Raw genomic sequence first — 15383 nt, forward strand, 5'->3', positions numbered from 1 at the left:
ATCAGTTGCTACAACACCCAGTGCTCATTCCGTCAAGTGCCCTCCTTAATGCCCATCACCCAATTATCCTATCCCCCCCACTCACCTTCCCTCCAGCAACCCTGTTTGTTTCCTAGACTTCAGCATCTCTTATGGTTTGCCTCCTTTTCTATTTTCATCTACTTTATTTTTACTTCCCTTTCCCTACGTTCATGTGTTTTGTTAAATTCCACATGAGTGAAATAATATATTTGTCTTTCTCGGACTAATTCACTTCGCTTAACATATTACCCTCTAGTTCCATCTGTGTCATTGCAAATGGTAAGATTTCATTCTTTTTGATGGCTGAGTAATATTCCATTGTGTGTCTTTTTCCATTCATCTGTTGATGGACATCTGGGCTCTTTGCATAGTTCCACTATTGTGTACAATGCTGCTATATGCTATATACATTGGGATGCAGGTGTCCCTTCGGATCACTGTTTGTATCCTTTGGATAAATACCTAGTAGTGCAATTACTGGATCATAGGGTAGGTCTATTTTTAACTTTTTGAGGAACCTCCATACTGTTTTCCAGAGTGGCTGCAACAGCTTGCATTCCCACCAACAGTGTAAGAGGGTTCCCCTCTCTCTGCATCCTCGCCAACATCTGTTATTCCCTGACTTGTTCATTTTAGCCATTCTGACGGGTGTGAGGTGGTGTCTCTTTGTGGTTTTGATTTGGATTTCCCTGATGCCAAGCGATGTGGAGCATTATTTCATGAGTCTGTTAGGCCCACTCTTTCTTGAGAATAGTTTGACAGTGAGCACTGTGCTCTCTGACCAAGCTGCCTCATATCCTTGTGAAATTGGCAGGGCATGAGTTGTTAAATATTTTATAAACTACCAAAGACCAAGATAAGATGTGCTTAAATGGGTGAGTAAACTGAGGTGGCTTGTTAGCAGTGGCATTTCCTCATGCTCCTCAGAAATGGCCATTTCTCAGCCCACATTTTAAGGTGGGAGCTGACCTGAGATGTAAGCCTAATTATACAGTTTGATAAAGCCAAAGAGGTGGGCCTGCGAGACTTTCCTGACCTTAGGATAGTCCTCGCAGTCTTGGATCTACTCCAGCAGGCAGCGCAGAGCCTGAACCCTCAGTGTGGCTGCTTTAGGCACATTAAGTGAAAGCTGCGGTTCCGAGGACAAGGTGGCATCGTTACGGCCACGGTCTTCAGCTTAGAAAAGACGTATGATCAGCTGGTTATAAATACACAGCCAGAGAAATAGCTCGGAAACTTAGCAACTGCCGAAAAATAAATGCTGGTTTCTCTGTGCACGTAGGCCTACTTTGCAAATAACATGGACTTTGTATTTTAGGGGGTGGGGAAGGGGTTTAAAACTTTTTTTTAAGTTCAGGTATCGTTGGCACACGATGTTACATTAGTTTCAGGTGTACAACATACTGACTCACCAAGTCTGTATGTTATGCTCACCCCAAGTGCAGCCACCACCTGTCCCCGTAGAAGGCTCTTACAGTACCATTGACTGTATTCCCTCTGCTGTGCCATTTATCCCCAGGACCTGTTCATTCCATAGCTAGCGGCCTTTACCTCCCCCTCCCCTTCACACATTTTGCCCATCCCCCCCAGCCTTGGCAACCCTCAGTTCTCTGTATTTTATAGGTCTGTTTCTGCTTTTTGTTTATTCGTCTGTTTTGCTTTTTGATTTCGCATGTAAGTGAAATCATATGATATTTCTCCTTCTCTGACTTATTTCACTTATAGCTTAATACTCTCTGGGTCCATCTATGTTGTCACAAATGGCCAGATCTCATTCTTTCTGTTGGCTAAGTAATATTCAGTTGTGTGTGTGTGTGTACGTGTACCACATCTTTATCCATTTATCTGTGGATGGATGCTTGGGTTGCTTCCGTATCTTAACTATTGTAAATAGTACTGCAATAAACTTAAGGGTGCGTTTATCTTTTTGAATTAGTATATTTTCTTTTGGTGACTACCCCAGGTAATGTTGATTTTGAATGATAAGCAGTTAGTTTCTCAAAGCGTCTATAGTCAGAAAATAAACACATGACATTCCAGAAGGCATCTTTCATTGATGAGTCTGATAAGTTGAATGTCACTGTTGGAGAAGTGACTTAAGAGTTGTTTTTGTGTATGTGTACTGTATGTGTGGTATATGAATGGTGTGTGTGTGTGTGGCATATTTGTATTGTGTAGAGTGTACTGTTGATATAAGTGACATGTACGTGTTTCATATATGGTGAGGACGTGGTATACTTGTGATTTTGTGTGGTGTAGGTGTTCTGTGTGTGTATGTGGTGTATTTGTGGTTGGGGGTATGTGTGTATCAGTGGTCTTCTGTGTGTCATGTGTGTTTTGTGATGTATGTGTGGTCTTTGCAGTGACTGGTGTATGTATGGTATAGAAGCATGTTAAACGTGTGAGGTATGTGGTTGTGTTTCCACGTATGGTATAAGTGTCATGTGTGATGCGTGTGTGTGTGTGTTTGCAATATATGTTTTGTGGTGTGCTATATGTGTGGTTGTTGTGTATGTAATGCCTGTGTGGTATGTGTGTGGCATATCAGTGCACACACCACATACACCACACACACACACCACAGTAATACCACTCACACCCACCACACACACACCACACACCACATATGCCACACATTTACATACACTACAATTACCACATATACGTCACACACACATTAGTCTCAGAGTGAAACAAACAAAAAACACTTCCAATCCAAGATCCTAGCCTCTTCCCTCACCAGTAAAATGAGGATAATAATACCTGCCTTACTTATCTCATGGGGTTTCTGCTGAGGATTAAATAATATGATGAAGTGTATGAAAACATTTTGGAAATTATGTAAAACATCAGTATTTTAAGCAGATAGGATTTCCTAAAATCTTTGAGTTGTTCCTCAGACTCCATGCTACTTCCTTTGTAATCCTAATCAAATTCTCAGTGAAACCCTGGAAAAGCCCAAAATGAATGGAAATTCCTACTAAAGCAGCTCACTCTATAATGCCCTTTAGCGAGTGACCATTGTGAGTGGATCTGCTGAAAACACCGTTGGGGATTGCTTTGTAAGCTTGAGAAATATGTTGACAGTTTCTGAAAGTAGGCTGTTGCAGTGATGTGAAGGCCTGGGCATTGGTTCTTTTTAAGTCAATGTTTATATTTTATCTACTTTGCAACAAGAGGGACAGCAAATTTAACACGCTACTTTGTTAGAGAAATTAACTGGCACCAGCTAGGCAGCCTCCCTGGCCCAGTCCATGGAGCGTTACCACTCTTGATCTTGGGGTCATGAGTTCGAGCCCCACACTGGGTGTTGAGATTACTTAAAAATAAAATATTTTTATTCTTTTTAAAGATTTATTTATTTGAGAGAAGGAGAGAGAGAGCTTGAGCAGGGGGAGGAGCAGAAGGAGAGGGAGGGAGCAGGCTCCCCACTGAGTGGGGAGCCCGATGCGGGGCTCCATCCCAGGACCCCGAGATCATGACCTGAGCCCAAGTCAGATGCTTATCTGACTGAGCCACCCAGGTACCCCAAAAATAAAATCTTAAAGAAGAAAAGAAATTAGCATCAGCTTATGGTTCTGGGCACCACCTTTGAACTATAGTGTTAAAGTATGCCCATATTCTTCTTGGCTGTATTAAAAATGAACAGAAACAGAAATGTAAATCTCATATTCACCACTTCTTTGAAAGCACTTGAGTGATTATTATGTAGCTTCTCAAGTTTGTTGACAGCAAATATATGCTGTGGGGGTTTTTTGTTGTTTTTTGTTTGTTTTTTTGTCAAAGGATAAATTTAAAGGGTCCGTGAAAGCCACAGACGTGTGGTCCTGCACTGATGTCCATGGGGTAAAGTAGGGCTTCTCTGGAGTCTGTGTAGGGCTGGGTGACAGGCCCTTCTTTCTCAGACTTTGCTGCCCCTGCCCCTGCCTCCCCTCACCCTTCCTCCCCCGGAACAGTTTTGCTTCTCTGTTCCAGCTAAAGCCTGAAGGGGAATGGTGATCACATTGAGGCAGAGAGAAGAATTCCAACCATTTACATTCCTTTTTTCCCCTGATCCGAAGTCCAATCTTGAGGAAGAGATGAGAGTCATGATTCAGTTGCCTAACACTTACGGATTCAGTTGCCCAGGCTTTACGGATTCCTTATTTTTATCCTATGTTAGTCCCTTGGCCTTTCTGGCTTAATGACTTGGTGATCTGAAGGGTCAGTGGTCACATAAATCATATGATTTAAAAATATTTTTGTGGTTTGTTTTCCGGTTGTAGTAACAATAAAAAAAAAATGTCCTTTAGTTAACATTCACATTTATGTGGGGATGATTTCTCTTTCTCATTATCCTTAGAGATGTAAGAAGCTAATATGCTTTGATTTGAGATAGTTGACATGGCAATTTCTTAACTCCTTTTGTAGGATAGTCCTGTGTTTTCACTGGGGAGAGGCAGCCTGTGAATTTCTCACCTCCGGGCCTCCATTCCCTTCCTCATGGCCTCACCATTCAGGTGAACAACTCCAATCTTTCTTGATCCTGCATCTCATCTCTATAAGCTGCAGAAGCCAATGAGTCAGGCCATGATTTTTTATGTTTACCTTTTTGAAACCTCCCCTCTCCCCCACTTTTTATTTTGAAATGTTTCAAACCTGTAGAAAAATTGCAAAAATAGTAAAATAAATATTCACACAGTCTTCATGTAGAACCCCCAATTGTTAGTCTTTTGCCACATTGACTTTGTCTTTCTGTCTATAGATTTTGCTGAACTATTAGAAATGCTAAGTAGCCTGCCACATCATCCCTAAATACTTCAGCTTGCATCACGTAAAAATGACTTCGTCCTACCTTACCACAGCACACCATTATTAAACCAAGAAAAATACTACTCAGTGAACAATATATTCCACTTTAAAGTTCTCCAATGATCCCAAGAATGCCTTTTTATAACTTTTGTTTTTTCTTAGAATTTTAGAGTCCAGTCAAGGCTCACATGTTGCATATAGTGTTAATGTCTCTTTAGTCTTGTAATCTGGGACCGTCCCCCTCCCTTTTGTTGACATTGACCCGCTCATATTGAACCAGTTTTATGTCATTGACTCACTCGTTAATGAACAAATTCCTTATCTATAAGCTCTTGGGTTGTGCTCTCTCAGTGATGAGTTGGAGTCCCTCCAGACTGCAAATCTTAACATGGTTTCCAGCCTCATTAGACTGGAGATAGTTAAAATCTGTGTGATGGCTTCAATCACTTTGACAATAAGCCATGTAAGAAAATGTGAAAGACATGTTTATGGTTAATGGTTCAGCACAATTAGCTGAGGTGACCAGTTTCCTGCCCTGCCCTCTGGCCATGTGTGCGTGCAGCCTCCAGGCTCAATGCCATCCTCCGGCATCTCGTCTTGGGAATTCTGAATGAGATTCAGGGCTTGGACTTAAAAAGTAAACTCACTGGATGTCTGGTGATAGGAATGTTTGTGACCTTTTGTTTTGCTTACAGATTTTGAAGGACATGTTTTCTCAAGATAGCCCTTTTTACTTTCTGGGTCCGTACTTCTATTTTTTTAAACACTTAAGTGGGTTTTGGTGTTTCTGAGCTGATCTGATCTGCAGATCTTCTGGAACATACATTGCTGCTGACTCCTGGCAGAAAGTCTCTATCCATATGTTATGGGCACTTTGTATTTGAAATTTTTCTTTAATTGCTTCACTGCTGCTTCATCTGCTAGAACCTAAAGTTTGTCATCAGCCAGTGCTGAGTACTTGAGGCCCTCAAGCAGACATGTGCTTACCATGTTTCTGGCACTATTCGTAAAGCTTGTGGGGGTTAAATGAGATAGCAGCCCCATGAGACGTGGGTACTCTTAATCCCGTAACAAAGATGACAGAATGGATTCAGTCAGAGGGATGAAGCAACTTGCCCAATACCACATGGCTAGTAAGTGGCAGAACCAGAGGTTAAACCCTGGCAACTTGATTCTAGAACCTGCGTCAGTACATAAAGTACCACTGCAGGGATACTGAGTATCTTTTAAGAAATCCCAGATGCTGGGCACCTGGGTGCTTCAGTCGGTGAAACATCTGCCTTTGGCTCAGGTCATGATCCCAGGGTTCTGGGATCGAGTTCCGCACTGCATCGGGCTCCCTGCTTACTGGGGACTCTGCTCTCCCTCTGCCCTTCCCCTCTGCATGTGCTCTCTCTCCCTCAAATAAATAAATAAAACTCTTAAAAAAAAATCCAAGGTGCTATTTTGAGGTAGATGGCGTGCCACTGAAATACTGGTTTTGATGTCCTTTAAACTGTTGATTCCCTTGGGAGATCTAAATCTCAGAACAGTGGTACTAGTGAGAAGTCTACCCTTGTTAATCCCACATATCCATCAGATGCCCTGGTTTTTGGTTAGGGCCAGTCCTCGAAGGAAACTCGTGTCATGTTGGCAGCCTCAGGGCTCCTGCTGTCAGGAGTTCCACATCCTTCTCTGGACTCTGGCCTGCTTTACTCTCAAATGAAAGCCTTTTAGAGCACAAGCTCAGGGAGTGGGATGATGGAAAGAGAATGTTCTATCCTCCCAGGTAGCTTATGATGAAACTAGTAAATTAATTGCCATTATTCCTTGCCACTATAAGATGAGTTCTTAGGGTAACAATAAATAGGCAGTAAGGATAAGCCAGCCTCCAGCGCACTGTCTTTTTCTGGGTCACATGGACCTGAATTGACCTCATCACAAATCATAGCTCTGTGACACCTATGGGAACTCATGAGAAATAAAAACAACTGGGGAGAAAGAACTGGAACGTCAACACTGAATGTGAATGCTCCTGACAAACCCTAAAAGAGAACTCGCAAATGGACAATAGATGTGTGGTGCTAGCTGTAATTATTGCATCTTTTTAAAACAAGATTTAAAAAGCCTCTTTAAGCACTGTTTGCATTTTAAGATAATACTCAACTTGGCTACCGGATTGCTTCACTGCTCTTCAAAAGGATGATTTGGTTATGCTCAGCTTCTCTCCTGAGGGACCGAAAAGGGAAGTTCTCAGCTTTTTATAGTATGAGGCCTCTAGAGATTTTCACTTTGGGGACTTAAAAAACAAGTTTCCTGTCTCTATATTAAAAAAAAAAAAAAAAAGACTAGAAAGAAACATAGGGAGATTATGGTGGTTGGGATCTGAGAATGATGGCTAATTCTTAAAACTTGATTTTTTAAAACTTCATGTAACTTATAGCTTAAAAATGAAAAAAATTTTAAAGATTTTATTTAATTGACAGAGAAAGAGACAGAGGGGGAGAGAGGGAACACAAAGCAGGGGGGAGTGGAAGAGGGAGAAGCAGGCTTCCCGCCGAGCAGGGAGCCCGATGCGGGGCTCGATCCCAGGACCCTGGGATCATGACCTGAGCAGAAGGCAGTCACTTCACCAACTGAGCCACCCAGGCGCCCCAAAAATGAAAATCTTTAGAGGAAGGGGAACCGATTCCTCAGTGTCTGATCTGGGAATAGAGTGGGCCGACCAGAGAAGGTAGACTTGCCAGTGCAGAAAGGCAGACGGATTTTCTAGGACCCTCTTGTTTGGTTTGCTGGTTAATAATTAATGAGACAAGCTTCTCTCCTTCTCTGGGAGTTGTGATTAGTTTTGAAAATTAAAAAAGAATTTATCCCGGGCGCCTGGGTGGCTCAGTTGGTTAGGTGACTGCCTTCGGCTCAGGTCATGATCCTGGAGTCCTGGGATCGAGTCCCGCATCGGGCTCCCTGCTCGGCAGTGAGTCTGCTTCTCCCTCGGAACCCTCCCCCCTCTCATGCTTTCTCTCTCTCTCATTCTCTCTCTCAAATAAATAAATAAAATCTTAAAAAAAAAAAAAAAAAAAGAATTTATCCCAACTCAATGCATCTTCAAATTTTTCCTGTTTTTCAATTACAAAAGGAAATGGCTCTCAGCAATCAGAAGAATCCCTGATTTAGAAACTAAAATCTCCAACCCCCTCTCCCACCCCACTCACCTGTTCAGGAAGAAATAACGTGGAACCTAACATCTACATTTCCCAGGTATCATTTCAAAACATTAGTGCCGTGCATGGGGACAAATGTGTAAGCAAATGAGACCCCATCTCCCCATAATGTTGGAAGAATATAACACAAAGCCAGATACTTGGTTTGGATATCTGCACTCTCCCATGGTAATACTCCAAGAAGGTCCATCTCCTCTGGAATTGCAATCTAGAAAATTGGATCCTTTTCAGATCCTACCCGATTGGTACTTTGTAGACTAACCGCAGGCGTTTCCATAATACTGGAAAACTCCATCTAGTCTCTGGACCAGGCGTGACCCCAGCTCCAGCTGGACTTCCTGAGTTGTTAATTTATCCAGTCATCCATCCATTCAACAATCACGTATCGATCATCTTTGTATGTGCCAGGCACTATACGAGATTCTGCAAGCACAATGATACGCTGTCCCTTGCTTGCGGGAAAACCTGCAGTTTCATTAAGTGTTAGGAGAGGGGTTGCAGAAGTACTAGGAAGGTGCAAAAGGGAGAGTAACTCGGGCTGGCAAGGGATGGCACCGAGGGAGGAGAAGGGTAAGAAAAGTGTCGGATGGAAGAGGGCTCTTGGTTGAGCCTTGAGAAGTCCAGTGGAAGTTGGCCGCTTTGACCAGGTGAACAGAAGACTATCCATGCAGAAGGAATGACATGCACCAAGGTAGAGGCGGATGGTTGGCTCCTAATGGGACTACACGTACTCAAGAATGGCTAGAGCCTGGTGTGTGGGATTGTGGTTGGGGGCTGGCTGCTGAGGCAGAAATTGGACAGACCATGAGAGTTCCGATATGCCACGCTGAGGGGCTTGGGTTCTATCTTAATGCCATGGGGAGTTACTGCAGGATAAGCAGTGGCGCCATGGGATTTGATTCATATTTGATTAACCCCCCAAATAACAGAAAGTTTATAAGACACTGTGCTTCCTTTGGACATTTTTTTTTCTTCAAATGAAAGTGATAGCAGAAATTAGAAAATCAGGAGACACCTGGCTGGCTCAGTAGAACGTGAGACTCTTGATCGCAGGGTCATGAGTTTGAGCCCCATGTTGGGTGTAGAGATTACTTAAAAAAAAATATGACATTCCAGAATATTTTTTTAAAAAATAGAAAATTAGTGTTTTTCAGGCCACTGTAATCAGTGATTTACAATTGTTTCAGCTGACTAAATGCCAGACACAGGCTAACTATTCAGTACCTATTTATTGAACGAATAAATGGGAAAATGAAAGGCTAAGCCTCTGTACAGGGTAGTAGCTTTCACAGTGAAGATGTGTCTGATTTTTGTCAAGTCCATACCAGGATTTACAAAGGAGTCTGGTTGCCTCCGGGAGCACTTAGTCCACACAGGCTGCAGTTGCTGGCTCCAGTGCTGGCTGCTGGCCCTCAGCATGGTCTCCTAGCCGTGGGTTAGCAAAGCCTCGGCTGCCCCGGTCCTGGCTTCTCAGGTCAGGCAGGCTTGTATTCCAGCAGGTAACTGGGCTACCGATTTGCCTGTGCCTGGGTTTTACTGCATCCTTAAGGGGCCTCCCCTGTTTACCTGGCTTGAGACTGCCCCACTCCACTTCCACATGACAAGTATTTAGGTCCTTTTGTGTTCCATTTTTCTCTGTTCGTGTCCCACTCTGCACTTCTGTAACTCAAAGCATTATTTCAGCTCTGGAATCATGTCTGTCCACAGACAAATACTATTTGATGATGCAGGCAGATATAATGAGATTATCCAGGGAAAAATTTTTGAAGAGATAGGCTTTGCCAATGATGTCTTACTATGATACTACCATTTTTTTTTTTTTTTTTTGAGAGCACACCCCGGGGCGGGGGGAGAGGGTGTGGGGGTTGGAGAGGAAGAGAGAGCCGACTCCACGCCCAGCAGGGAGCCTGACGCAGGACTTGATCTCACAACCCTGAGATCATGACCTGAGCGGAAACCAAGAGTCGGTTGCTTAACTGACTCAGCCACGCAGGCGCCCCCACATAAGTAGTTTTAAAGATTGATCGATTTTTTTTTTTAAGATTTTATTTATTTGACAGAGCACAAGCAGGGGGAGCTGCAGGCAGAGGGAGAAGCAGGGAGCCCCATGCGGGGCTCAATCACAGGACCCTGGGATCATGACCTAAGCCAAAGGCAGATGCTTAACCAACTGAGCCACCCGCGCATCCCTGATTGATTGATTTTTGAGCATGCGCACGAGCAGGGGGAGGGGCAGAGGGAGAGGGAGAAGTAGAGCAGACTCTGAGTAGTTTTAAAGCAAAGTGTTTAAACTTTCCTCATCTCTGTGGGTCATCCCCACAAAATCTTAGGGTTCTGGGAGCCCCTGTCTGAAAAAAAAAAAAAAAACACTGATTATCAGCGATAAGAATGATGAACGTTCAGTGGAGGGAAGGATCGTTTGGGGTGGATTGGTTACAGAGGGATATCAAACAGGAGAAACTAAACTCTACTACAGAGATTTTTAATACCCCAATCTCCAGCTCTTGTTACAGCAGTTTTTAAACTTCAGTGTGCATGAGAATCCCCTGGGTTCTTATTAAAACAGAGACTGCTGGTCCTCACTCTGTTTCTGATTCAGCACATCTGGGGTAGAGCCTGAGAAAGTGCACATTTCGCTAGGTCCCAGGTGACGCTGATGTTGCTGGTCCCGAGACCGCGCTTTGAGAATGATGGCCTTCTGAGGCTACCTAAGACTCTGCGCATCAGGCTGAAAGGAGCATCCTCACGCCTCCCACTTGTGGTTGTCAGGGTTAAGTGGATATACAGAAAAGGCTCTGAGCTATAAATGATGCTACTGTGCAAGCATAGCCAATCTGGAAACTTTGGCCCATGCTTTCTGTCCCTGTTTGTTTGCTGTTGTTTGTGTGTGTGTGTGTGTGTGGTTTTTGTAATGAGCCACTTAGCAGGAACCTCTTTTCCTCCACTGCAAAGCCAGAGGCCAAGTGTTTAACCTGACTTAAGTGATGTGCTGTATTCACCTCGCCCATTATTTAAGGTAGGGCTGAGCTCTGTGTGCTGAGCTGTGTGTGTGTGTGGTAATGGGAATGTGCACAAGTGAAATCAAAGGTGTGGTGTCAGATCTTTGACTCATCCTTAGGGAAGGAGGGAGGAATTCATCAGCCTTACAACAGCCTTGCCCATGGAGCTGTTATTCCCACTTATATATGAGGGCACTCTCGGGCAAGCTCTCTCAGGCTCTGATTTAGCTCAGGGAGTGATTGTAGGGATACGCAGAGCACTGTGGAGTCTGGGAAACCAGCTGCTGATTCATCCCCCTGGATACCAGAGCTTCGTGGGTCATACAATACATACAAACAAGCCTCGTGAAAAACCGGAATGTGCTTCATCATCACAGCAGCTCTGCCCCGGTGACCAGGCCACCCAGGCAGAGTCTGAAACCCTCAGAGCAGAGAGAGCCTGACAGGGTAGCCAGCCCTCCGGTCGGGGCTCTTGTCTTAGATCCATTGGTCGTAGCCAGGTGGTACCTGGATCCTGTTCCAGGTGTGAACCATAGCAACACAACATTACGAGAACTTCCTGGGAACATTTCCCCCAGGGGGACGTTGGCTCTGGCCTATCTAGTACTTTCAGGGAGATTAAGGCAGCCTGGCATCGTCAGAAGAATACAGATTTTAGAATCAGATCTACCTAGGTGTGGACCCTGGTTCTGCCACTTGAATACATTTCCTCGACAGTAAGTCATGGGTACCGCCCATCACGTGGAGGTGTTGTGCAGGTCAAGTAACAATGTGCCTAGGCTGGGGTCTGGTGCAGAGGATCTGTACTTCATGAATGATAGGATTTGGTGTTTTATTTTTTAAAAAGAAAGATAGGGACATGGGGAAAAAAGTTTTTTTGATTTTTATCACCCTATCACTCAAGCTCTTATCACTCATAGTGTGTCACTGTTGACTCTTGTAGACCCATCTGTTAATTTAAGGCTTTATATGCCATGGAGCTGTTTCCTTCCATGGTACTTTTTAAATGAACAATCTGTTTTTATATGGCTGTAGTTAATATAATTTTGTATTCTGATTTCGAAATTATGTAATTTTGGTGGATATGCTGTAGTTCACATAAAACTTATTTTTGAACATCTAACAAAAGAGCAGTGGTTGAACTAGTGGTAATGTATTCAGATAGTAAAATAGAAGTATATTTGTTAACATAGAAGTGTGCTCATGATTATATGTAAAATGAGAGTTTTACCTGAAAACCAAGTGCCTCCCAGAACCATCTGGATGTTCACCGCCTCAGCCTCAGCAAGCTTTCAAATTTTAATGGGCCTCAGAATCACCAAGGGAGCCTGTTAAATGCAGGTTTTGAGCTTTACCCCTACAGTTTGATTTAGCAGATGGAACTCAGGGGTTGGCATTTTTACAAGGATCCAGGTGATTCTGATATGGGCATGACACTCCTCTCATTTCTACCTGTTGAAGCTATACTTAGTTTTCCGCACTTCACCATCAGCTTTCTCCTAAATTCCTAAGGTATTTCGTGGCACTTTTTGCCTGCTTTCTTGTCTTTGGATCTTTGTGAATCCTTCTAAATTTGTAAAGCTTTTCCTGTCTTCTGAACAAACCCAGTCGGGCACCTGTGTCACATCCCTGGGATTTGTGTCAAGCTCCAAGTTCCTGAATATAATATAGATACCAAATATTTGGAATCCAGGTTTCTTTGATTTGTAGTGAAGAGAAAGCGGCCAAGCATTCCAGAACTCTTCAGCATACCTGCTGTTGGAAAGGGGGAATAAAGGTCCCAACGTTGATAGGAAAAAAAAAAAATCTTGTTTAAATTACCCTGACCTTGGCAATCATACTGTGAAAAGTAGTTTGTCCTTTGTGCATTTACTTTGGTCTAAGCCAGAGATGGCCAGTGTTTGGAAAGGGGGGTTAAACCCTTCAAGAAGCTTGTTATTCCAAAAGCATTGCGTGGATATCTTCTAGGATTATTGGTTGGTTTTCATTCTCAAACTTTGTGCCATTGAGGTTATTCAAGGTAAATTTCTCATCTTGCAGTTCATTTAGGGGCCATTCATGCTAAAATTGAGATTGAGTTACCCATAAAGTACTTCTTCACTTAGGTTTTATTGATCTTCCTCCTTCCTTAAACCAATTAAGATTGAATCTCCATTGTCAAGTCAGGTTTTGTTGTCTTACGTCCTATCCTTATGTAACAGGCCGGCTGTTGCAAATTGGTTGTTACACTGTTAAAACAATTGGTAAATATTATGTTCAGATGATATTGAATTTCCCCCCCTTGCCTGTGAGGGGACTAAATCATAATCTGTACAAATCTGTGATTATTCTATCTTTAAAAGCATTAATAGCTACAAAAAAGCATTGCGCAGAAGGAAACCTAAAGAGCCAGGTTTATTAGCTCACTCAGAAAAAGTTCTTCCTTGGGGCGCCTGGGTGGCTCGGTTGGTTAAGCGACTCTTGATCTCGGCTCAGGTCATGGGCTCAGGGTCCTGAGTTCAAGCCCTTTGATTTTTGTTGTTGTTGTTGTTTTAAGTAGGCGCCACACCCAGCCTTAAAAAAAAAAAAACTTCCTTGCTCACATGAAAATGTTAACTTTGTAGAATTGAAATTCCAGATGACCTGAGAAATCATACCGGGCAATAGAAGGTTCTGGTTGGTGAAATTGTTCTGATGGGAAATCACTGGATGCATTATACTTGTCCACATGGCAAACTTAGAATCATTCTTCAAAACCCTGTTCAGAAGTCATCTATAAACCCCTAGATCTGTAAAGCTTTTCATGATCCCCCTTCTTGGAAAGAAGTAACCATTTCTTTTATTCTACAAGCACAACAGTACCTTATATACACTTCTATGGCCGTATATGTCACCGTCTAGTGTATTGTGTTTGCACATTGCTATTCTCCACTAGATCAGAAACTCACTGGGTGAGGCGCCTGGGTGGCTCAGTTGTTAAGCGTCTGCCTTCAGCTCAGGTCATAGCCCCAGGGCCCTGGGATCAAGCGCCACATCGGGCTCCCTACTCCGTGGGAAGCCTGCTTCTCCCGCTCCCCCTGCTTGTGTTCCCTCTCTCGCTGTGTCTCTATCTGTCAAATAAATAAAATCTTTACACCCAGTGAGGTTTTTTTTTTTTAAGAGAGTATAAATTACCTGTGCAGTCTGATCACATGTCTAAATGGCTGGATATAGTCGTACTAATTGAATGAATATATGAATGAGTGAGGATTCTGTTCTAGTCAGGTGGCTTCAGTCAGATAAACGGCATTTTGTGGGTGTTTTCTGAGACATCCTGCAGTTAGAAAATTAAAAGCATCACCCTGTCATGATAAATGTACCTAAAATATTGTTACAATAAATTAAGAATGGTGAAAAAGACTATGTTTCTTTCAGGATTCCTCATACCAACTGAGTGTTCAGCCTGTGGGACCCCTGATTTAAGGGACTGGATCTGAAATTCCACAGAAACCTGTTCCACATTAGCCCATCAGCTGCTGTTAAATTCCTTCCCTGGGCTCCTGAATTCCACAGGAGGCTCAGATATCACAGATATTTGAGCATTATATATATGTGATAGATTTTGAACATATTCCTCAATTTCTAATTTTAAAGTTTTTGTATTAAGAGAGGCTGATGACTAAAAGAGATGATTTTAGAACAGAAAGTGACCTCTTCATTTTACTGATTAGGAAACCAAACCTCCTGAGAGACGGGCAGTTTTCTTTAGTGGAAGGAGACCTAGAACCAAAGTCAAATAAGTCATGTCTTGGCTCTGGGGCTCAAATCACAGCCTCTTACTGGCTGTGTGATCATAAGCAACTTACTTAGGTGGAAGATCAGTTTTCTCATTTGTAAAGTTTGGTTAAAAATCCATCTCAGTGGGTCATGACAAGGGATTACCAAGATAACCTGTACCGGAGTACCAACCGTAACGTCTACACAGAGCAAATCCTCAGTGAGCTTTAGTCTCTGCCCTTCCTCGCCTGAATCATGCTCCTCACGGCAGGATTAGGACTTAGAAGTATTCCTTGAGGCATCATTAGGATGGATTGTGGCTGCCAGTTTACTTGACAGGACTTGCGCACATCAAGGACACTCGCCGCAAAGGAGCTGTGTTACATCAGTGTTTGATACAAGATTCAGGATTTGGTATTTTAAAAACAATCTCCCTTCTGCGTTCTATTTTTTATTCCATGTTGCTTTTTTCCCTTTCTTTGAACTGAGAATTACGGCACCCTCCCAGTCAACCATCAACTATAATTTAAGTTTGTATAATTGTGTGAATTAGCAAGGTCATTTCTATAAAGCCCTAGGAACTCAGAGTAAAGTATATAAACATATTGGGAAAATCAGACCCATGTATCCTAATCAG

The 15383-nt window shown here is 43.0% G+C and overlaps 1 protein-coding gene across 5 annotated transcripts in view; it reads left to right on the top strand.

Annotated features, from left to right (window-relative positions):
• Window positions 1–15383, top strand: part of CPM (carboxypeptidase M) — a 131978-nt gene that overhangs the window by 88332 nt on the left and 28263 nt on the right. The gene's annotated exons all lie outside the window — the stretch shown is intronic.

The sequence above is a fragment of the Callorhinus ursinus genome, unplaced genomic scaffold, assembly GCF_003265705.2.
Source record: "Callorhinus ursinus isolate GAN/ISIS: 27379988/994484 unplaced genomic scaffold, GSC_fseal_2.0 scaffold14, whole genome shotgun sequence".
In the NCBI taxonomy this organism is placed as follows: domain Eukaryota; kingdom Metazoa; phylum Chordata; class Mammalia; order Carnivora; family Otariidae; genus Callorhinus; species Callorhinus ursinus.